Source organism: Cetorhinus maximus, chromosome 2 (assembly GCF_964194155.1).
Source record: "Cetorhinus maximus chromosome 2, sCetMax3.hap1.1, whole genome shotgun sequence".
NCBI classification, from domain to species: Eukaryota; Metazoa; Chordata; class Chondrichthyes; order Lamniformes; family Cetorhinidae; genus Cetorhinus; species Cetorhinus maximus.
The window spans coordinates 140,112,257-140,136,372 of record NC_135880.1 but is presented as its reverse complement, the minus strand read 5'-3'; the positions used below and the strand labels follow the sequence as shown (position 1 = coordinate 140,136,372).

Sequence of the window (24,116 nt, the reverse complement as noted above, 5' to 3'; positions counted from 1 at the left end):
CCCGACTTCTCTGCCACCCCTAAAGCTCCTCCCCCCCTGCACCCGACTCATTTGGCACACCTCCTACACTTAGCACCCGGCTTCTCTTTTCCCCCTGATCCTCCGACTCCCCTCACCCACGCCCACACTCCTGGCTCTTTTACCACCTGCACATGGATACCTCTGGCTCTTCTCACCATCCCTCTTGAATGCCCTGCTTCCATCTTCACCCCCACTGCCACTCCTCAGTCATGCCGACGTTGAAAACAACATATCTGTCTTTCAGCTAAACACAGACCCCAAGGGCATGCCTTCAGCTTGTGGCATCAAAAGGGGGCGAGTCTTCATTGGCATTGTGGTGTGTGGGAAGCTCATGCTGCTTGTCCTGAGTAGTAGCATACTCAACAGCTTCACCACAGGCAGGAAGATCTGTGTTGTTATATCAATTCCGGTGAAATAGAGACAGTTTATTCTTGAAAAAATGTGTTTTTTCAAGTAGACTGGGCATAGCATCAGAAACAGAACATTTCAATTGACAAGTTGTCACCACCCTTCAAGAGTATATACAGCAAGCCCACTCAGAAACTGAGTTCCAGGTCATTGTCATAGTCTACTCCTTCTCCAAAGCATATCAGAACATGGGTCTTTCGCTAAACACTTGGAAAACTATGGTCCTCTTCCAACCAGCTCCCACAGCCCAACACCTCCTCCCATTGATTAAGATTAACTGCAAGATTCTGGAAAACAGGGACCATTGTCCATATCTTGGCAGCTTCCTCTCGACGAAGGCAGACATAGAAGACTAATTTCACCATCTCCTCCAATGTGCCAGCTCAGCCTTCAGCCAACTGAGGGAAAGAGTATTTGAGGACCAGGATCTCAAATCCACGACTAAGCTCATGGTTTACTGGACAACCGCGATCCACATGTTCCTATAGGCTTAGGAGACTTGGACAACCTACAGCAGGCACCTCAAAATACTGTAAAAGTACCACCATCAGTGCCTTTGTAAGATCCTCCAAATCCAGTGACAAGAATGGTGGTCCTCTCTCAAGCCAACTTACCCTTCATTGAGGTGCTAATCACGCAAACTAGCTTCACTGAGCAGGTCATGTCATTCATAGGCCTGAAACCAGACTCCTGAAGCAACTGCTTTACTCAGAACTCAGTTGTGGCAGGAAACTCCTGGGAGGACAGTGGAAACACTTTAGAAACATCCCAATAATCCACTGGAGTCCCTGGCTTGTGACTGAACACATTAAGAGACTTCATTAGCGCATGCAGAGGCAAAGTTGAGGCATCAGAGAGCACACAACCCTCCAAATAACTCATCTACCCGACTCTTCAAACGCCACCAGCCCTGCATGTGGCTTGTATGCACATTGCGCATTGGACTTATCAGCCATCTCAGAACTCACTGAACCGGAGTGGAAGCAAGTCATTCTCAATCCCAAAGGACTGCCTAAGAAAAGGATGCAACAGGCTTGGTTTGTGGAATAGTTGGATTGTAAAGCCCTTTTGAAGTTGTTTTCCTGACTCTGGCAGTGTGTATTGATCTTGATCGCTGATGGTTTGAAACCTCAAGCCTGCTTTCAAAAGATTGCTCATTTGTTTTATTAATATTGCATCTGTTTTGTTTCATGTAACAAATTTGGCAACCTGATCGCCACAAGTTTGGTGAGCAGTGAAACCCCACTGGTCAACGCTGCTGGATTGATTCCTAGGATCAGTGGGCTGTCCAAGAGGAATGATTGAGAAGAAAGAGCCAATATTTTCTGGAGATTTGAAGAGTGAGAGGTGATCACATTGAAATGTATAAAATTCTGAGGGGGCTTGACAGATGCTGAGAAACTGTAGAGTCTCGAATTAGGTGTCGTTATAGAGCGGAATTTAATGCCATCTGTCACCCCTGCACATCCACCCCCTCCCCCACACCTCCCAGGAGTTTGGAGGTGGGAGGGAGCTATTTGATCGGGCAAGAATGTGTTGGGTGGGGACCCTGCTGCCTTCCTGACTCCCCCCACCTCCCACCGATAAAGCTCCAGGCAGAAGTTTCTCACCCAGAGACCAATTGAAGCTAAGTGGCCATTTAAATAACCAATGGGGTTTTACAACGCTCTGGGAGCTTAACTGAGTGGGAAGCGCGAAGCTGTCCAGTTAAGTGCCTGATTACCTGGTAATCACGTCAGGGTTTCTGCAGAGAAGTGATGTGGGGTTCCCACTGGTTCTCCAACCAGTGCGTGAGACCCCTGTCGTACTCATTAAACTGTGCGCAGAATCTCAGAATAAGGGGTTGGTTGTGTATGATTGAGATGAGGAGGAACGTCTTTGCCTAGAGGGTTGTGAGCCTTTGGAATTCACTAACCCAGAGGGTTATGGATGCTCAGTCATTGAGTATATTAAAGATTGAGATTAATAGGTTTTTTTGGGCATGAGGGGAATCAAGAAATATAAGGGTAGTGTAGGAAAGTGGAAATGATGTAAAAGTTTAGCCATAACCTTATTAAATGGCTGAGCTGGCTTGAATGGCTGAATGTTCCTATTTATTATATCCCCGTGTAATTGCAGAGTAAATGTATTGTATTATTTCAATTAGTAATCATTCAGTATGAATTTATATGGGGGGAATTTTACAGCCCCCACAAGTGTATTTGAAGACTGGGAGGGCATGTAAAGTAAGGCAGGTGGCCAGCCCACCGCCTTCCCACTCACCCCTGAGATTTCTACTCTGATACCTCCACCTCCTCATCCTCCTTTGCTGGGGTCTCCCAGCCGTGCCTGCCCAAAATCCAGGAGACATCTTCACTTCTTCGTGTGGGCTGGTTGAAGTCCCAGCAGTGGATATTACTGTCATCTGGCGCTTCTGGGATTGCAGAGCTGCCGGCCAATCAAATAGCCGGCAGCTCTCTAGGGCAGGTCTTTCTGTCCTTGAGTGATGGAAGTCCAACCCTGCACCATCTAAGGCCACCCCCAGTGTATTACCACTGCCAGATAGCCATATTTCATGTCAGCGAGGTGCCAACTGACTTGTAGGTCGGGGAGTAGCTAATCCATCCCCTTGTAGAATGCACCCCTATGTGTCAAAAAATTAATGCATTGGCTGTTAGTAAACTAGAAACTAAAAACTAATTTAATGTATGTATTTGTGTATATAGTGTACAGTAAGAATATATTTTGAATACCGGTGACTAGTGCAACACAAAGTGTGGCTTCATGGATAAATAGAATGGAGTATAAATGAGGATTTAAAAATGATTATAGGATAAATGTGGAGGATAATACAGAAATGCCTGAAACATATAAAAATATAGAGCATTGAAAGAAGACTTAAAAAGTATAAATGAGGACAATGACCACAAAGGGAAATACCATCAGCTTTTATAAGCACTTGAACAGTAAAAGTTAAATAAATGGTTGGAACACTTAGAAATGAAGCAGGCCACTTTGTACTTGAGAATGAGGGCACACTTGAGATGTTTCATATGTATTTACTTCAGTTATTACAGAGGAAAATGAGTGTGGAACTGTAGGAGGAGGGGATAGAACCACAACTGGACATAAAAGGGCAGCCACTTTGGCTGCACTCAGTGGTCTGGTTGCAAATTGTGTCTAAAAGTGCTTATTTTGGGTGCTTCTTTTTTCCTCAATCTTTGACTTAAACATTTTGAATTTGCCAAATGTAAGATCTATCACAAGCCAGTGCGATTGGGCAGCATTTTTGAAAGCATTTTTTAAATGCTTTGTTTTAAAAGTACTCCTTGAGTGGTAAATTGATTGAAGTTTCATTAATATAGCTAAAAATGGGTGTATCAAAATAACATTTTTAATCACTGTCTATCATCTGTGAATAATTTTCAAAAAGCTGAAAACAACTTAAACCACACAAAACCATTTGCTAGTTAAATTGGAATATAATAGTCTTAAATTAAAATAATTATTCAAATGCTTTCAAAATGTGCCATTAGTGCTCTTGCATCTAAAAGAATGAGCTTAATTTTAAGAAGTTCCCCAAAGGCCTGCAAACTGCCCCATTTAGCAGTAAAGGAAACTTTTCTTTAAAAAAAATGAAAGTTAAGGAAACTAAAAGTATAGAAGACCCCAGGCTGAAATTATTGATGGAGGTTGGGGAAAGGAGAATAGAGTCATTCAGCAAAAACTTGCATTTACATGGTACCTTCAATATGGTTAGAAAAATCCAAAGGTGTTTCACAGGAACGTAATCAAAGGAAAATTCACACCGAGCTAAAGAAGGAGATATTAAGACAGATGACTTAAAGCTTGGCCTGAGAGGTAGGGTGTCTTCAAGAAGGGAGAGGCAGAGAGGTTAAGGAGGGAATTCCAGAGCTTGAGGGCTAAAAGGCTGAAGTCACGACCACCAAATGTGGCTGAATGGCGTCACAGATGCACAAGAGGCCAGAATTGGAAGAATGCAGAGTTCTTGGAGGCTTGTGGGGCTGGAGGAGATTACAGAGAAAGAATGGTGTGAGGCCATGGAGTGATTTGAAAACAAGTATTGGAATTTCAAAATTAAGCCTTTGGTGAACCAAGAGGCAATGTCAGTCAGTGAGCACGGGGGTGATGGTGAAGAGGACTTGGTGCAGGTTAAAATACAGGCTGCAAAGCTTTGGGTGAGCTCATGTTTATAGTGGGTGGAAGATTGGAGGCTAGTCAGGAGACTATTGGAATAGTTGAGTCTCCTTGGAACAGAACCATGAGAGATTTTCAGCAGCAGATGAGCTCAGGCAGTTTTAGAAATGGGTGATGTTTCAGAGTTGGAAATAAGCAGTCTTTGTGATGGATGTAGGATTGGAAGCTCATTTCAGCATCATATAGAATGCTGAGGTTGTAAGATGAATGGTTCAGCCTTAGATAGTGGAATCAGTGGTGTGAGAATTGAATTTGTGGCAGGGGCCGAAGTCAAGGGCTTCCCAATGTTTAATTGGAGGAAATTGTGCCTCATCCAAGACTGGAGACAAGCCATCTGACTAATCCGAGGCAGTGGAGGGATCAATGAGACAGTGATGAGATAGAGCTGAGTGTCAGCAGCATACATGTCTTTGGATGATGTCACTGAGGGACAGTATGTAGGTGAGAAATAGGAAAAGCTAAAGAAAGATTTTTGGGGGACTCTGGAGGTAACAGAGCAAGGGCAGGAAGAAAAGTCATTGCAGGAGATTCTCTGGGTATGACCGCATAGATAAGTGTGAAGATGGTCAACTGCGTGGTCAACCATGTCAAAGGTCGCAGACAGGTCAGAAAGATGAGGAGGAACAGTGCACCACAGTTACAGTCATAGAGGATTTGTGACTTTATATAGCTCACCAAAATCTTTCGAATTAGTCCTTGTGTCAAATTCTGGAAGGTTTGAAATGTATAGCCCTATCCAAAAATGGGAGAAGGATAAGCCAGGGAATTATAAACCAGTGAGTCTTCAGTTATAAGGTCCCATAATAAGAGATTAAATTTGGGAACACTTACAGATACAGGGCTTAACTGCGAATAGTGGGAGTAAATTCAATTGTGCAACAATGTAAACAATGATAGCAAGTCAGCAGCCTATTTTACATCTCTTCCACTACTCATTTCCATTGAAGTCAATATTTGAAAACAAACCATATAAGAGGCATGTGGAGAACGGACAGGGGAATGAGATGAAAAGAGAAAGCTAGCAGTGGCACAGGAGTCATGGGCTGAATGGCTGTAATTCCTGCAATCCTTTTATGTTTACAGATTCCTTGGTGTGATTTTATGCCTGTAATCTTGTCTTGGGATTCAGATGGTAAACACAAACCACTCCAACCTTGCAATTTCAGATGCGCTTAAGCTCTTTAGGCAAATGAGTCCCTGCATTCAATATTCACAATTGATGCAAAGCATCATGATCATGGTGATTTTTAAAACGTAGTTTTAAGATGTGTGTGGTGCTAGCAAAACTGGCATGTATTATTCTGAAAAGGTACTGTGTGAGCCACCTTCTAGAGTTGCTTCATTCATACCACTCAATACAACTGTGGCTTGCTAGGCCACCTCCATGAGAAATTAAGAGGCAACTTCACTGGTATGGGACTGAAGTCACATAGGCCAGACCTAGGTAAGGATTACAGTTTTTTTTTTCCCTAAAGAACATCAGTGAGCTAGTAGGATTCTTGTGAGAATTGAACTGCATCGCAGTCACTTTTTTTTTGACTGATCATCTTTTTGAGTTCTCTGCTCAAAGGCAGGCCCAACCCACGGCACAGTGACCTCCACCACAGGTAGGGGAAGGAGACAGGCCCCAATTCCACCCCAATTGAAACGACGATCATACCCCATGCTGTTGGCACCAATCTGACCCACACCAGCTGTCCAGCCAACTGGCCCCCAAAAAACCCAAGTTGCTGTGGCAACATACACTTTTACATACACCTTATAGCCTGGAGCTATGGATAATGATGGTAGAAGCTCCAAATTCTTCCTATCACATGGCTGACCAGGAATCTCACCCACTCTTACTGCCTGCCATTGCTGTATGTTGGAAGGATTTACAAGTTGATACTCAACCTGTTTGTCTGCGTTATGAACGCACCTTCCTTGGCCATCAAGTCCTGGAGTGGGACTTAAACCCAGAGCTTCTAACTCAGAGGCAGGAGCACTACCCACTGCACCACAATACTTCCTTCTTGTTTTACTGATACCAGCTTTTAATTTCCAGATTTTTAAGATGGAATTCAAATCCTGAAACTGCCATTGTGGAATTTGACCAACACTATTTTTGAATGTATACGCACTTCCACAAAGAGACTTTGGTATGGGAATTCTTGACTGATGGTATATCCCCTCAGCTGGGTGACAATAGTCTTCCAGAAAGGCATTCCCTGGTTTCATCCTCGATCCCTTCTGGAGCTTTGCCTCCCCATTTTCCTTGCAAGCTGTGTTCTCACCCACCACTTAGACATACAATTTCCAACTCTGTGACTTACTGTGCAATTGTCTTTCTTGCCTATATCTCGTCTGGGTCCACAGAAATCACCCATTATCATTTGTTTTAAACTTAATTTTATGTAGGTAATACGATGTGCAAAATGAATATATTGCCATTGATTTTGATATCATTTCACGAACTCCAAGAAGCTAGTTGTGGTTCAGTGGTAGTGCTCGCCCCTGGTTCAGAAGATTATTGCTGCGAAAATATATAATTTCATGATTCATATGTTGCATGAATATAACTTCTGGTTTCAGTATTGAAGATGTTAAAAGTAAGAAAATGGAAGCATTTGGTTTGGGAGGCTGGTAAACAGACTTAGTGTTTGCAATTCAGAGGGTGGCCTGTGTTTATTTAATAAGGTTAGAGTTGGAAGTGGGAAAACATGAAACAATGAGCAGCCCACTCTGAGTTTCTTGGTGGAGACAAAATGTCTACAGTTGTCTTCATATGGGATTTAATTATTCATATGTTTTCCCAGAATAAAGGAATGTTTGGAAATTGGAGATAATAGGCTGAATAATAAGGTAGGGTTGGGGAGGATGGAGAGCATACTGCTCCAGAAACCACGTCAGTGTAAAGCCGACTGACAGCACACCGCGCAGCCCCACAGCAATAAAGTACTGCGAGGTTCATTAACCAGGGCTAATTGGGACTTCTGGAGCTGCCAGTCAATCCAATTGGCTGGCAGCTCCATCAGTCCCAGCAGCGCCAGGAAGGAGTCAGTGGCAACTGCCGGGACTGCATGTGAGGAGCAGAGCCCAGAGTCTCTGATCCCCAGAGAAGGTAAGTCAGGGGTCTTGGGCCGGGAGGGCTTGGGAGTGTTAGGGAGGGGGAGAGGGCGGGTTTAAGAGTGAGAGAGGGTAGGAATGAAGGGAGGGGGTTCAGTCTATGGGGGTCGCCCCACAATTGACAAAGGGCAGCCCCCGAAAAGCAACATCCACCCCCTCCCCCCCCCACCCCCCGGCCTTCCTTCCTGCCCTTTAACCATTTCAGGTTAAAAATCGGGCTCTCCGCTCCTGCCCTGCTGCCATGCGAAATGTATTATGGTGTGGGCAGTGTATTGTTAGTTTCAATAATCTTAATAACAAGCCTAATTGACCCTTAATTAGTTTAAGATGGCAGCAGCTGCTTGCCTGCCCCCCATATTATAGGAATGACCTCCAGGGTGGGCGGGAAGGTGGTGGGATGGGCGCCCACCTCATTTTATGTGCCACCCCATGGGAAACACGCCTGCCTGGGGCACGTAAAATTCAGCCCAATGAATTTGAATTTCCATCTGGGACATCCCAGAGGTGCAGTCTTGCTTTGGCAATAGATTGCAGGGAGATGGTTTTCAAAATCGTGAGGTACTTAAGGGGAGTTGGAAGGTTGCCTAGCTGGACGCTAGTGCAAGGACCCCAAGAAATCTCATACCTCGGAGAACAGCAGGAACACTGAGGAATATCATGGTGAATTGCTGAGAGCTGTGGCACACTTTGGTTTGGTCCCAGGAGAAGTGAAGGAATCCTGCAGATCATGTAAAGTATAGTGGAAGTCTTGGGTGGAAATAACAATAGAACATTAAGTGTCCTGTTGGGAATTTTGGGCTTAAAGAATAAGTATTTATGAAACAGATTATTAATTAAGTAGTACTTGTTTTGTTTAACTCTTGTACAGTAAAAGTGTGGGTTTAAAACATGAAATATTGTGGCATTATTCTCCCAGTTAATAACTGGAAGTTACTAGTCTCCCTCAAGATAATAACATTGTGCGTTTAAGTTCCGGTCCAGATGCTTGAGCATATAATCTATGTTGATACATGATGCAATACTGGGGGAGTTCTGCACGGTTGGATGTGCCACCTTTCGGATGAGACACTAAAATGAGGCCCCACCTGGCACCTGTGCAGTTGATTATCTGCTCATTATCATTGGTGTTTGTAGGACCTTGCTATACACAAATTGCTGAAATTTCATACATTACAATAGTGACTATGCTTCAAAGGTGCTTACTTACTTTATGTAAAGCATTTTAGGACATATTTGAGGCCGTGGGATGTGCAATATAAAATTAAGCCTGTCTTTTCTTGTATAAGTTATGGCCGAGCATGTCCTTGGACCCTGTTCCTGCTCTGGTGTCTGAAATCGATGCTGAATCCCCATTTCTGGTGCAGTTACAGCATCGGAGCTGGGGTAGCTTCAAGGTAAGACATAAAACCTGAAGGGTATACTTTCCCAATGTTCACTGCTTGCCTGTGGGAGTGTCTATTGGGTAATAAAGCATCTGCTTCCATGATTTCTGATCTAGGAATGGCCATTAAAAAGCAGATTTCCTTCACAGGACGCTTGAGTGTGATAGAAAGGAAGTGATGTTGAATTGATAGAAAACATCAGTTAGGTCACAGCTAGAGTATTGTGTGTAGTTGTGAGCACTCCATTATCAGAAGGGTGTTTGAGCCATGGAAAGGGGACAGCAGTGCTTCCCCAGAATGAACCAGAAGTGTGGACCGCAATGCGCTCTGTCAGTATGCGTTCTCGATGGGCGAGGCTTAACATCAGGAGAAGGCATACCTAAAGTTTACCCTTGTGTATAACAGAAATACAGAGTGACAGGTTAGGTGGTGAAAGCTATGAAACAAAAGAACATAGGAACAGGAGTAGGCTATTCAGCCCCTTGAGCTTATTACGTTAGTCAGCTGTCACCTGAGGCACAGTCATCTGTACCTCAAACTCATTTATTTGCTTTTGTTCCATATCTCTTGATCTCTTGACCATAATACAATAATTTTCCAAACATAATAGGTGTTTTTCCCCTAAGAATTGGTCTGGAAATTAGGGTGCATATTGTACATGGTATTTTTTTTTTTTGCAGCTGGTAAGTTGGCCTCATGTGGAGTTCAGTCAATCCTGTTTGGAATCAACTATCTTTTCCTAGCAAAGCTTTGGGTCCTTTTATTAGGCCCACAGAGGAACTCAGGCAAGATCTCAGTTTCCCTGCCTGAGGCTATGGCATGGATTTTCGCCGAATCAGGATGATTTAGGAGCCCTTTAAAAATGGCAGGGGAGCCCAGTTCTGGGATTTGCAACCCCATTCCCGGGCTGTGCAATTTTCAGGATTGCCTTTTAAACCCGCACCCAGCACACCCGACCTGGCCGGCTCTCAGCAAAGAATGCATAATGAGACTTGGCTGAGAGCCCAGAAATCCAATAGGCTGTTGAAACAGCTGAGCCCCAGGGAAAATATTGTTTAGTTGGCAGCTCTGGCTCTCTGATCTCTGGATCAGGGTCTGGATGATTGACACTTTTCTTCGGCAAAGTGAATAGACTTTTTTTTAACATAGTGGAGAGGAATTAATGATTTTTTAAAGGCATTTTTTACACATTCTATTGTCACGATAGGGTTCATTGGTTCTATACAGTGTCAGTGAGCATGGAAGTTAGCATAGCTTGGTATGGGGACATGAGAGGCAATGGGGGGGTGGGTGGGGGTATAGCTTGGCATAGGGGGCATGAGGAACCATGGGGGTTGGGTGGTGTTGCATAGCTTGGCATAAGGGCCAAGAGGAACAATGTGGGGATGCGGGGGGCATAGCCTGACATGAGGTTGCATGGATGGGGCATGAGAAGCATGTGGGCATGAGGGGTGAGGGCCTTTCCATTTTTATTTTAACTGGGACAAAGCCCCACAGCACCAAGATGGGCCTTTTAAACAGTCTGATTCCGCATCCGGCAGCTCATGTGGCTGCCTCTGACCTCTTTCCTAGGTTTGCTGGCCTGACTGCAGCCCCAACCAACCGCCCTCCCCCCATCCCACCGATCCACCCCGGCAATGAAGACCCTGCCTTTGCGGGCACTTTCTCTGAGCCAGGAATTTTCCTGGCTCCCGCTATCTACCTCAGTGAAGAAAATCCAGGCCTAAATAAGGGCAGAAGGAAACAGGGAGGCTACAAAAGAAACTCATTGCCTGCAAAAGATTGCATTCTGTAGCATTTCTTTTAAGATTGACTTGATGATGGTTTTCCACCGAGGTGAACCATCTGGGGCATGCAAGGTTTCAATCTATCAAAAGGTTCAACCAGCATCATAAACAGTAGGATGCCATTTCTTTCATGGGAGGACTATTTTGATACTTGTAGTCCAGGTATGTTAGTTGGTCTAGTATATAATAATATATATAATAATATAATATAGTATATAATAAACCATGTAAGAGGCAGGCAGTGCTGGAATCCTCCAGGAGCCAGGCAGCCTGAACCAGGCCCCCCAGCCTGCTGCAGCTGACAGCTGTCACTTGCAATTGGCCTGTCATGTCATGTCAGGTATATTGACACTTTGACCACAGTATTACAAAAGTCTAGGTGTGTATTATACACAGTGATAAGGCAATTTTGACTTTTCGTTCAAGAAAGTCTAGGTACGTGTTATATTTGAGGGTATCTTCAATCACCGTCGGATTGCTGCTGCACTCATAAACCTCCCCGACCCGACGCTGCTCTGCATTTATTCCAGGACCTTCTAAGCCCGGCTTTCCCAGAAATCCGCAGTGCAGCGTCCCTCAGGGAACTCCTTTGGAGCGGAGCAGAGTTTAGGGGAAGATGGGCCACGCTCCCTTTTTCCCATGCTAGGTGCCTTATGATAAGTTTAAATGTCCAGCCTTTCAATGTTAGGGAATGGGTGAGTGAGTGGAATTTTACGGCCTCTTCGCGAGCAGGGGGCAGGACCAGAAAATGTGGTGAGCCTTTCAAAAGCCTATTGACTTTGGCGGGACCAAAAAATCCTGCCAGCAGGAGGGACCGTAAAACTCCGCCCAGTGAATGGGTGAGTGGATGAATGAGTGAATAGATAGGTGGGTAGGCTGGTAGGATGGGTAGGTGGGTGAGGTGGGTGTGTAGGTGGGCAGAGGGGGTAGTCAGGTCAGGAAGGGTGGTCAGTCTTGGTCGGGGGGTTAGTCGGCTGGGTGAGGGATAGTCAGATCTGGTCAGGGGACGTAGACGGTTGGTCGGGGGTGTAGTTGGCTGGTCGGTGGGGTAGTCAGGTCTGGTTGGGTGGGGGTAGTCAGGTGGTGAAGGGGATAGTCGGGTGTCTGTAGGGGGTCTATCTGGCCTAGTTGGAGGTTAGTCGGGTTGGGGGGGGTAGTCGGGTTGGGTTGTAGTTGGGTGATTATGGTGGTAGCAATGTCAGGGGGTAGCCAGGTGGTTGGGAGGGGTAGTTAGGTAAGCTTGGGGGGTATTTGGGGGCCGGGGGTTATCACAGAGTTGGGGGGTGGGGGTGGTGATTGGATGGTCAGTTGTGGAGTTACCTAGCCATTAAACTAGGTTCTAACCTGTCTGTTTCCTGGGTAACTACCCAGGTAAGTCTCATGGAACTGTCCAAAGTCTCCAACTCCAGCTAAGAGTGGGGACATTCACGGAGGTCCTGGGAAGCAGGAAAATTGCCCATCAAAAGTTGAAGCTTCCTGGGCAATTCCGATGTACGTCAGCATGTCCGGATTTCTGCAGGTTCTGACATGCATCTCAGTCGTACATCCGGTCTCCAACGATCCAAAGACCAGAAAATTTGGCCTGTTATTTCCAAAATTAAGGTGATAAAATCTGTCTTGAAAATTTCAATTGATCCAGCATTGCAGTTTGTTGGAGAAGAGAGATTTCCAGATTTCTACCAACTTCTGTGTGATGCGTTAGTATTTGTGGCAGTGAACTCTGGAGTATTTGATTCAGGGATAAAAGCAGCAAAAGGAAGGGATGGGGAAAGACAATACACAGAAGTATGTTGCAGTGCTAAACAGCTACAGCAATTTGTAATTATACCACATTGTTTACATAGTGAGAGGTGAAACAAAAATAGATACAATGGATAAAGGAATGGACACCAAGACATGGAGGGAGCATTTAGGAGGCCAGGACAAAATTGAAAATTCAGAGCTTGAAGCTCTCTGAAGGTCAGAAAGACATTGGGCTGAATTTTCCCAGCACTCTGCTGATAGGCTTGGAGGGGTGTGGTTGGGGCAGGAAAATAGCAGGGAGAAACACAGGATTTCTCCCTGACACATTCTGCTGCCAAGGAAGTTTTCCACGAGGCTTGGGGGACGTGGGGGGAGCCTGGATTGCTGCCCACACCAAGGATGATCAGACAATTATACCAATTACCAACCAAATTAGCCAATTTTGCAGCCAGGCCATCGCAATGAGGGTGGCCTCCTGGTGGTCCATCCAAGCTGGAAAATCTGTGCACTTAAGAGGGGACCGTGGCAAGGATAGGCTGCAATTGTAGCCCAAATGATCCCTTTTGAGGGGATTCCTCTCCACTTTGGGCCTAATGGCTTTGAACCTAAAAAAAATCCAGCCTCAGAGGGTGCCTCCATATTCGATGCCTTTGCAGTCCCCAGGCTACTTCAATGGTGCCCACCTCTCCTAGTGGTGCTGACAAGTTCCAGAGCTGGCAGCCCTATGGGTGTGGAACATAAGGTCATATGAAATAGGAGCAGGAGTAGGCCATTTGGCCATCGAGTCTGCGTCACCATTATGGCTGATCTGATTGTGGCCTTAAGTCTACTTTCCAGCCTGTCCCCCATAACCCTCGACTCCCTTGTAGATCGAAAAATTGTCTAACTTGACCTTGAATATATTCAATGGCCCAGCCTCCGCTGCTGTCTGGGATAGAGAATGCCAAAGACTAACAACCCCCTGAGAGAAGGAATTCCTCTTCATCTCTGTCCCAAATTGGAGACACCTTATTTTTAAATGTACGATCAAGGACAGGGGTAGGCTATTCGGCCCCTAGAGCCTGCTCCACCCTTCAATAAGATCATGGCTGATCTGATAGTAACCTCAAATCTGCATCCCGCCTACCCTCAATAGCCTATCACCCCCTTGCTTACCAAGAATCTATTCACCTCTGCCTTAAAAACATTCATAGACTCTGCTTCCAATGCCTTTTGAGGAAGAGAGTTCCAAAGACTCTCTAGAGAAAAAACTTCACCTCATTTCCATTTTAAATGGGTGACCCCTTATTTTTAAACAGTGACGCCTAGTTCTAGATTCTCCCACAAGAGGAAACATCCTCTCCACATCCACCTTGTCAAGACCCCTCAGGATCTTATGTGTTTCAATCAAGTCGCCTTTTACTTTTCTAAACTCGAGTGGATACAAGCCCAGCCTGTCCAACATTTCCTCAGAAGACAAACTGCGCGTTCTGGGTATTAGTCTGGTAAACCTTCTCTGAACTGCTTCCAACACATTTGCATCCTTCCTTACATAAGGTGACCAATAATGTACACAGTACTCCAGATGTGGTCTCACTAGTGTTCTGTATAACTGAAGCATAACCTCCCTATTTTGTATTCAATTCCCCATGCAATAAATGATAATATTCTATTAGCTTTTCCTAATTACTTGCTGTACCTACATACTAGCCTTTTGTGATTCATGCACTAAGACACCCAGATCTCTCTGCACCTCAGAGCTCTGCAATCTAAACTGTGCCCCATAATTCTGAATTCCCCCAAGTGGGAAATAACCTCTCAGCATCTACTCTGTCAAGCCCCTTCAGAATCTTATGTTTCAATAAGATCACCTCTCATTCTTCTAAACTCCAATGAATAGAGTCCTAACCTGCTCAACCTTTCATCTTAAGACAATTCCTTCATCCCAGAAATCAACCTAGTGAACCTTCTTGGAACTGCCACTGAATTATATCCCTAAGAAAGGAGACCAAAACAGTACTCTCGGTACCATCTCATCAGTATCTTGTACAACTGTAACAAGACTTCCCTACTTTTACACTCCATCCTCCTTGCAATAAAGGCTAATATTCCATTTGCCTTCCTAATGACTTGCTGTACCTGCATGCTAACTTTTTGTGGTTCATGTACAAGAACACTCAGATCCCTCTGAACCACAGAATTCTGCAGTTTCCCTCCATGTAAATAATGCTTTTCTATTCTTCCTTCCAAACTGAACAGCCTCACATTTTCCCACATGATACTTCATCTGTCAATCTTTTTGCCCACTCACTTAACCTATTTATATAGTTTTGCAGGCTCTGTGTCCTCCTCACAACTTGCTTTCCTACCTATCTTTGTATCATCAGCAAATTTGGCTACAATATACACAGTCCCTTCATCCAAGTCATTAATATAGATTGCAAATAGTTGAGGACCCAGCACTCCACTAGTTACAGTTTGCCAACCTGAAAATTATCCATTTATCCTGAATCTCTGTTTCCTGTTAGTCAGCCAATCCTCTATCCATGCCTTTATATTACCCCCAATATCATTAGCTCTTATCTTGTAGAGTAACCTTTTATATGGCACCTTTTGAATGCCTTTTGGAAACCCAAATACACTACATCTACTGGTTCCTCTTTATCCAGCCTTCTTGTTGCAATCTCAAAGGACTCTAATAAATTTGTCAAAAATAATTTCTCTGTCATAAAACTATGTTGACTCTGTTTCATTGTATTTCAAGTTTCTAAATGTCCTGCTACTACCTCCTTAATAATGGATTCCAGCATTTCCCAATGACAGATGTTAAGCTAACGGGCCTATAGTTTCCTGCTTTCTGTCACCCTCCTTTCTTGAATAGAGGTGTAGCATTTGCAGTTTTCCAATCTGCTGGACCCTTTCCAGAATCTAGGGAATTTTGGAAGATTACAACTAATGCATTCACTATTTCTGGAGCTATTTCCTTTAAGGCCCTAGGATGTACGACATCAGGCCCAAGGAACTTGTCAGCCTTTAGCCATATTAATACTTTTCTCTCATGATGGTGAGTGTTTTAAGTTCTTCCCTTCCTCTGACCTCTTGGGCAGAATTTTGCCCTTGGTGGGCTTGCGGGCCCCACCGGCTCGGTGGTGGGCAGACAGCTAACCCCCGCCACTGAAACGGGGCCCGCCGCCATTTTGAGTGGGCGGGCCAATTAAGGCCCGTCCAGCGGCCTGCCCGACAGGAAGCGCTATGCACTTCCTGTGCGGGGGGGTGGAGGTAATCCCCATCTGTCAAAATGCGCTCTTTCCCGTCCTGTTTCAGGGAGATTCGTGAAAGGTAAGTAAAGTTTAAAAATAGAAAAATATTAAAATTATTAACATACCCCCTTCATGTGACAATGTCACATGAGATGGGACATGTTAATAATAAACACTTAAAATTTATTACGTTTTTAAAAAACGGACATGAAACTTCATCCCGCCAGTGGATGAAGTTTCATGAATAGCCTGGAGCCCGCTGGGGCTCCTGGCCTGCCTGCCAGCCTTAAGCCTGGAAGGGCAAGTCTTTAATTATCTTAACCAGCCTGTCAATGGCCATAATTGGCCATTAACAGGTCGGGGGGTGGACAGCTGATTTCGCTGTCCACCCGCCTTCCTAAAAATTTAAATGGCCCGGGATGACGTCAGGGGATTCCTCCCGATGTCATCCCACGTCATTTTCTCCTTGGCGAGCGGGCCCCGCCCTCAAATCACCAAGGGGAAAATCCTGGCCCTTGATTTTCTCCTATTATTCTTGGGATGCTTTTTGCGCTTTCTAACATGAGGACAAATACAAAGTACTTGTTCAAAGCCTTTGCCATTTCTTCATTTCCCATTACTAATTCACCAGCCGCATCTACTAAGGGACCAATGCTCACTTTAGCTACTCCATTTATATACTTGTAGAAGCTCTTACTGTCTGTTTTTATATTTCTTGTTATTTTCATCTCATTTTCTAATTTCTCCCTTTTTATTAATTATCCCTTGGTTCCTAAAGTTTTCACAATCTTCTGGTCTACCATTAACCTTCATTAAAAGCCTTTTCTTTCCATCTGATACCATCCTTATCTTCATTAGTTACCCATGATTGGTGCATCCTTCTCACATAATCTTTCTTTCTCAATGGAATATATCTTTGTTGAGTGTTATATCTCCTTAAATATCTGCCACTGCTTATCTATCGTCTTACTTTTTAACCTATTATCCCATTCCATTGTAGCCAACTGTTTTCATACCTTTGTAATTGCCTTTATTTAAGTTTAAGACATTGGGCAGAATTTAGCCCTCGATGGGCAGCCGGGCCCCACCAGCTCGGCGGTGGGCAGGCAGCCGAACTCCGCTGCCGAAATGGGCCCCGCCACCATTTTGAGTAATTGGCCCGCCCAGCGAGCTGCCTGATGGGACGTGCTATGTGCTTCCTGTGCGGGGGGAGGGATTCCCCAACTGTCAAAGTGCACTCTTTCACACATGTACGCGAAAGAGCACACTGCTCCCTGAGACTAAATGCTGCCTCAGGGAGTGCGCTGAAAGTTTAATAAACCTAAAAAATAGCAAAATAAAAAAATAGTAACATGTCCCCCTCATGTGATGTCATGTTAGTAAATATTACATAAGTTTATTAAAGTTTATTAAAGTTTTTAAAAACAGACATGAAACCTCCTCCCGCTATTAGATGAGGTTTCATGTTTTTTCAGAAGCCCACTGGGGCTCCTGGCCTGCCTGCCAGCCTTAAGGTTGGATGGGCAGGGCCTTTAATTGCTTAATTATCCTGTCAATGGCCTCAATTTTTCATTGACAGGTCGATGGGCGGACAGCTGATTTTGCTGTCCGCCCGCCTTCCTGAATATTTAAATGACGCGGGATGACGTCAGGGGTTCCTCCTGACGTCATCCTGCATCATCTCCACGTTGGCAAGCAGGCCCCGCCCCCAACTCGCCGACGGAAAAATTCTGGCCATTAGCTTCAGACCCAAGTTTCTCAGCCACAAATTGAATGTGAAATTCTGTCATGCTGTGATCACTCTTGCTTGGAGGATCATTTACTATGAGATTATTAAATAATCTTTAATCATTAATTTAGCGTAGGGAGCCCAGTCTTAATAGGACAGTGAGTGCGGAGGCAGCCAATTAGAGGCTGCCTCCAGGAATATTGCACTGTTGGATGTGCTGCTGTTAAGTGCAGCCTCAGCACCCCCATTTTGTTCTGATTGTTATGATGTGGCAGATGATGTGTGCATCACAACTGTTTTGCAATTTGCATTTATTAGGAGAAGATGTGTGCACTGAATTCAGAAGTAATGAGTCCACCAAGATCTTTAATGACTTTAAAATTAAATTAAAATATTTATTAACAAAATTAAAAATTTCAAGCACATGCATAAGACTACAATTACCTACTACTATAATAAATCTTAAAATTTCTAATTAACCTGACTCCCAGTTAAACACCCTCTTTAAGGCACCAATCCAAAATAAATTTTAGATTTAAAACAAAACCAGCAAGTTAACACAACACCCACTTGACAGTGGAGTTCCAAATGCCTTCCCCAACTTCAGTCACTTTACATAGCAGACATATGCACAAATGGCTTAAGCTTCTTGAAGGCTGTTTCACGCACTGCTGTCAGATCTTACATGGCTTTCTCCTCACATAGCATTTCATTCTCCTTTCTATATGTTTATCTCTCTTTAATATGTAAATTCTATTGTTCCTTATGTCTTTGAAACTGTATCTTCCACGTAATATAAAAACTTTCATGTTGCCAATATTGTCAGTAACCTTTGGGGAAAATAAACACATTCCTTAGTCTTGCTTATCTGGCTAGTTGTAAACAGGCTAAGGTCCCTTTGAAATCTAAACAATCCCATCATTTATCGAAAAAAATGTAAATTCCCTTTACACCTTACATGCTAAGCTAGCATCCATGTTTATTCATTAGAAATTCAAGCACATCTCTACACTTAGCGTCTTTTGATGGTTTCAAGCTTGCAGTCTACTTGACTCCAAATGTAATTAAATCTCACAGACAGACCCAACTATAATCGCTCCCATGAACATACTTCACAATGAAGCAGAAAAATATTATGAAAATTACTATACTTTTGTCACACTGATGTTGGGGTCATAAGCCTGTGAGAACATCCAGCCCATAGATGGGATTAGGAAGGCAGCCCCAGAGATTAGAGGTAGGGTGGCTGAAGGCACAGCCATTATTGGAGGGATAAATGGAGGAGAGGGAGATATACGAAGGGTTAGGATTGGAGGAACAAAGGCCATGGGTAATGTTTCTTAAAGCACATTGAGGCAGGGCTAGTGGTAACTAACCTACAATAAGCATCATCAATATTGTAGCTACTTCAGAGTTGCTTGGTGGATCGTAAATCTCCATCTGTCAAGGTCCTTGGCTGTCCTCATGGAGGTAACCCCTATATTTTGTGTCCTGAAGTAATTGCCAAACTACAACTAACATAAAATCGGTTCACTCTGGTCAGGATAAGACAGGAAGCATGGTTTGAAAGCAGCCTTGCTGTGTTTAGTGCAGCCTAGTTTGTTATTTCTTTGAAATGTATTGAAATTACCAGTCACTCCATCAAAACAAATTCTATTACATGAAACATCTTGAAGGTTGGAGGCAAAATAATGTTAACAGATGAGCACGTGACTTGCTGACTGGGCTCGAGGAAGCATTTGTACATAATGTTTAATGTACAAAAAATATGGTACTGCACTCAGAATGGGAGGGCAAAGTGATTTCACTTAGTAAGAGGCTTAAGGTGAGAAGTATTGAATTTCACAAGAGAAGACTATGCTCTTTTACAAGAGAAGACTAGCAAACATGTATACCACTCATTCAAACTCTCAATAAGCTCATTTAAATCACTGCCTTTGTTCCTTTTATTAAGTGCACTGTGACAGGTATGGGGACAATAGGGAGTTCAGATAACAAGAGACATGGGCAGATTGGTGTACTCTTCAGTGATTAGCTGCTTGTACTTACTGTAAAAAAATAATGTAAAAAAATAACTGCAAGTGCTGGGAATGTGGAATATGAACAAAAATTCTGGAAATACGCAGCAGAAAAGTAGCAAGCAGGACCTCTAAAGTAGAAATTTCTAGATTACTCCTAGTGGCACGTACAAGTGAGTACAGAAATAGGAAGATAAGATAGATGAATGCATGGCTGGAAATTGGTGCAGGAGGGAGGGCTTTAGATTCCTGGCATGCTAGGACTGGCTCTGGGGGAGATGGCACCTGTACAATCCGGATGGGTTGCATCCGAACAGAGCCAGGACTCAGTTCCTGGCAGGTTGTTTTGCTACTGCTGTTGGGGAGGGTTTAAACTAACTCAGAAGGGGTGTGGGAACTTAGAGAAAATGTTAGAAAGTAATATGAGGGTGCACGGAATGCTGGGAGAGGCAAATAGCACTAAAATAGAGAATAATAAGTTAATAGATGGAGTTGGAGTAAGGGAGCAAGTAATAAAGTCTAAATCACAGTTACATTGCATGTATGTAAATGTATGGAGTATAGTTAATAAAATTGGGGAGTTACAGGCACAGATTGCCTTGTGGGATTATGATGTTGTGGCGATAACAGAGTCCTGGCTTGAAGAAGGGCAGATCTGGGTGTTAAATATTCCTGGTTACAAGGTGTTCAGAAAAGGGAAAAAAGGCGAAGGGGTGGTGTTTTTGGTTAAGGAGCGTATTGCAGTACTGGAGAAAGAGGATGTGTCAGAGGATTCAAGGACAGAATCAATTCGGCTGGAGCTAAGGAATAAGAAGGGTGCAATTACATTGCTCAGTGTAATATATAGACCACCAGCTAGTGGGAAGGATATAGAGGAACAAATCTGCAAGGAAATTACAGAAAGGTGTAAACATCATAGAATAGTTATAATGGGGGACTTTAATTACCAGCATATAGACTGGGAGAGTGATAGTGTAAGGGGCAGTGAGGGACAAGTGTTCCTAGACTGTGTTCAGGAGAATTTCCTATAGCAGTATGTGTCCAGTCCAACAAGAATGGAGGGACTGCTAGACCTGGTTCTTGGGAATGAGGTGGGCCAAGTAGATCAAGTGACAGTGGGGGAAAATTTAGGAGACAGTGATCATTGTATCATAAGGTTTAGGATGACGGTGGAAAATGACATTAGCAACTGGCAGAGAGCAGACTTCAATGGGGCAAGAACGGAGCTGGGCCGGATAGACTGGAACCAAAGGTTAGCGGGAAAAGCAGTAGCTGAACAATGGGCTACCTTCAAAGAGGAGATGGTTTGGGCACAGTCAAGCTATGCTCCCTCAAAAGGGAAGAATAGGACAAACAAATCCAGAGCTCCCTGGATGACAAAGGAGATAGAAATTAAGTTAAAGAAGAAAAAGTGTGCTCACAACAGGTGTCAGGTAGCAAATACAACTGACAACCAAGCTGAATACAGAAGGTTCAGAATGGATGTGAAAAAGCAAATATGAGAAGCAAAGAGGGATTATGAAAAAAGACTGGCAGCTAACGTAAAAGGAGATCCCAAAGTATTCTATAAGCACATCAATAGTAAAATGGTGGTAAAAGGAGTAGGGCCAATTAGGGACCAAAAAGGGGATTTACAGAGGTAAGAGGTGTTAAATGAATACTTTGCATCTGTCTTTACCTACGATGCAGATGCTGCCCAGGCCATGTGACAGAGGAGGAAACTCAGTCACTAGAAGGGTTTAAAATTGATAAGGAGGAGATATTGGATAAGCTGTCGGTACTTAAAGTTGATAAGGCACTGGGACTGGATGAGATGCATCCAAGAATATTGAAGGAAGTGAGAATGGAAATTGCAGAGGCACTGGTAATAATCTTTCAAGGTTCCCTGGATTCTGGGGAGGTGCTGGAGGACTGGAGAATTGCAAACATTATGCCCTTGATCAAATAAGGTTGTAAAGACCTGCCCTGCAATTACAGACCAGTCAGTTTAACTTCAGTGGTGGGGAAACTTCTAGAAACAATTATTCGGGATAGAATTAATAGTCACATGGAAAAATGTGGATTGATTCGGAAGAGTCAGCATGAATTTGTTAAAGGAAAATCATGTCTAACTAACTTGCTGGAGTTTTTTGAAGAGGTAACAGAGATGGTTGATGAGGGCAAGGCTGTTGATGTGTTGTATATGGACTTCCAAAAGGCATTTGATACAGTGCCATACTAAAGACTTGTGAGGAAGGTTATAGGTCATGGAATATAAAGGATAAAATTGGCTGAGGGATAGAAAACAGAGAGTAATGGTTAATTATTACTTTTTGGGCTGGGAGAAGGTTTGCACTGGAGTTCCCAAGGGGTCGGTACTGGGACCCTTGTTTTTCCTGATATATATAAATGGTCTAGATCTTGGTGTGCAGGGGACAATTTCAATGTTTGCAGATGACACAAGGCTTGGGAGAATTGTAAACTGTGAGGAGGACAGTGTAGAACTTCAAAAGGATATTGACACATTGGTGGAGCGGGCAGATAGGTGGCAGATGAAGTTCAATGTGGAGAAGTATGAGGTGATACACTTTGGTACAAAGAACATGGAGAGACAGCATAAAATAAAGGATATGATTCTGAAGGTTGTGCAAGAGCAGAGAGACTTGTACACAAGTCATTAGAGGTGGCAGGACAGGTAGAGAGAGCTGTTTCTAAAGCATACAGTATTATAGGCTTCATTAATAGAGGCATAGAGGACAAGAGCAGGGAGATTATGATGAACTTATATAAGACACTGGCTAGACCTCAGCTGGAGTATTGTGTACAGTTCTGGGTGCCACATTACCGGAAGGATGTGAACACATTGGAGAGAGTGTAGAAGAGGTTTACGAGAATGGTTCCAGGGATGAGACACTTCAGTTATGAGGAAAGATTGGAGAAGTTGGGACTGTTTTCCTTGGAGAGGAAAAGACTAAGAGGAGACTTGAAAGGAGTTTTCAAAATCATGAGGGGCCGGACAGAGTAGATAGGGAGAAACTGTTCCAGTTCATAAATGGATCGAGAACCAGAGGGCACAGTTTTAATGTGTTTTGCAAAAGAAGCAAATGCGAGGTGAGAAAAAACTTTTTCACACAGTGAATAGTTAGGGTTTGGAATGCACTGCCTGGGAGTGTGTGGAGGCAGGTTCAATTGAGGCATTCAAGAGGGCGTTGGATGATTATTTAAACAGAAACAATGTGCAGGGTTATGGGGAAAAGACAGGAGATTGACACTAAGTTAAAATGCTCAAAGAGCCAGTGCAGACACGGTGGGCTGAATGGCCTCCTTCTACACCGTAACAATTCTGTGATTCTGAGATCATTTAGAACAGGTTCAAGAGGTTTAATGACCTACTCATGTTCTTATGACAGTCAGAATCTGAATGGGATGTTAATAGTTATGTTGTAGCCCTTTACTTTGGTCACTTCTGATGAAGGGTATGCACCTTTATTCGGAAAAAAATAATGTTACCTTTGCAGCCCTCTTCTGGGCATAGTGATCCTAGGCACTGGGTTTTCCTGGCAGGACTGGCACCAGATGCCAATTTCTGATTATTGGTCAAAAAGTAATTGGTGTCTGAATGATGCCATCATACCCTGACTTGTAGAGATCATTGAGGTCCCTTGTCTTTCTGAGATAAAACTCTCACATGCTGCACAACTACTAAAATAGAGCAAAGTGCTTGTGGAATGGATGCTACACTGCTGATATTTTAACTCTACGTCTCTACTTCATCTTCATTTAGCCACCTTTGTTCCACACCCCTTGATACAATTAGGATGTGGGGTTGGCTGCTCAAATGGGACACGTTCTTGTGCACATTCAAGCTCTAGGAGAAGTGCCAGCCAGAGAGATGGAATTGGTGGCTAAGATCTGAATTTCAGTTAGAAACTCCTGTGCCCAGTGACAAATGAGGCAACTCATTTCCTCCATTGCTGTCTCATCAGAGCAAGACATTGAAGTATCATCATGATTTGCATCCAGCAGATTGCAGTTCTCCACAATTTATGTTTATAGTTCTACTTTTAATACAAAAGAACTTCTTTATCCAGAGTGCTTAGAATGTGGAAACCAATATTACCTGGAGTAGTTGAGGTGAGCAGCAATTCTCTTCCATTCTTTCATGGGATGTGGGCGTCGCTGACTAAACCAGCATTTATTGCCCTTCCCTAATTGCCCTGGAAGGTGTTGAACTTCTTCAGTGTTGTTGGAGCTGCACTCACCCAGGCAAATGGAGAGTATTCCATCACACTCCTGACTTTTGCCTTGTAGATGGTGGACAAGCTTTGGGGAGTCAGGAGGTGAGTTAGTCATCGCAGAATTCGCAGCCTCTGGCCTGCTCTTCTAGCCACAGTACTTTTATGGCTAGTCCAATTTGGTTTCTGGTCAATAGTAACCCCCACGATGTTGATAGTGGGGGAATTCAACAATGGTAATGCCACTGAATTTCAAGGAGGTATGGTTGGATT

General features: G+C 43.8%; 1 protein-coding gene across 1 annotated transcript in view; it reads left to right on the top strand.

Annotated features, from left to right (window-relative positions):
- LOC144690660 (neuromedin-K receptor-like) overlaps positions 1–24,116 on the top strand; it is a 116,670-nt gene that overhangs the window by 13,040 nt on the left and 79,514 nt on the right. The gene's annotated exons all lie outside the window — the stretch shown is intronic.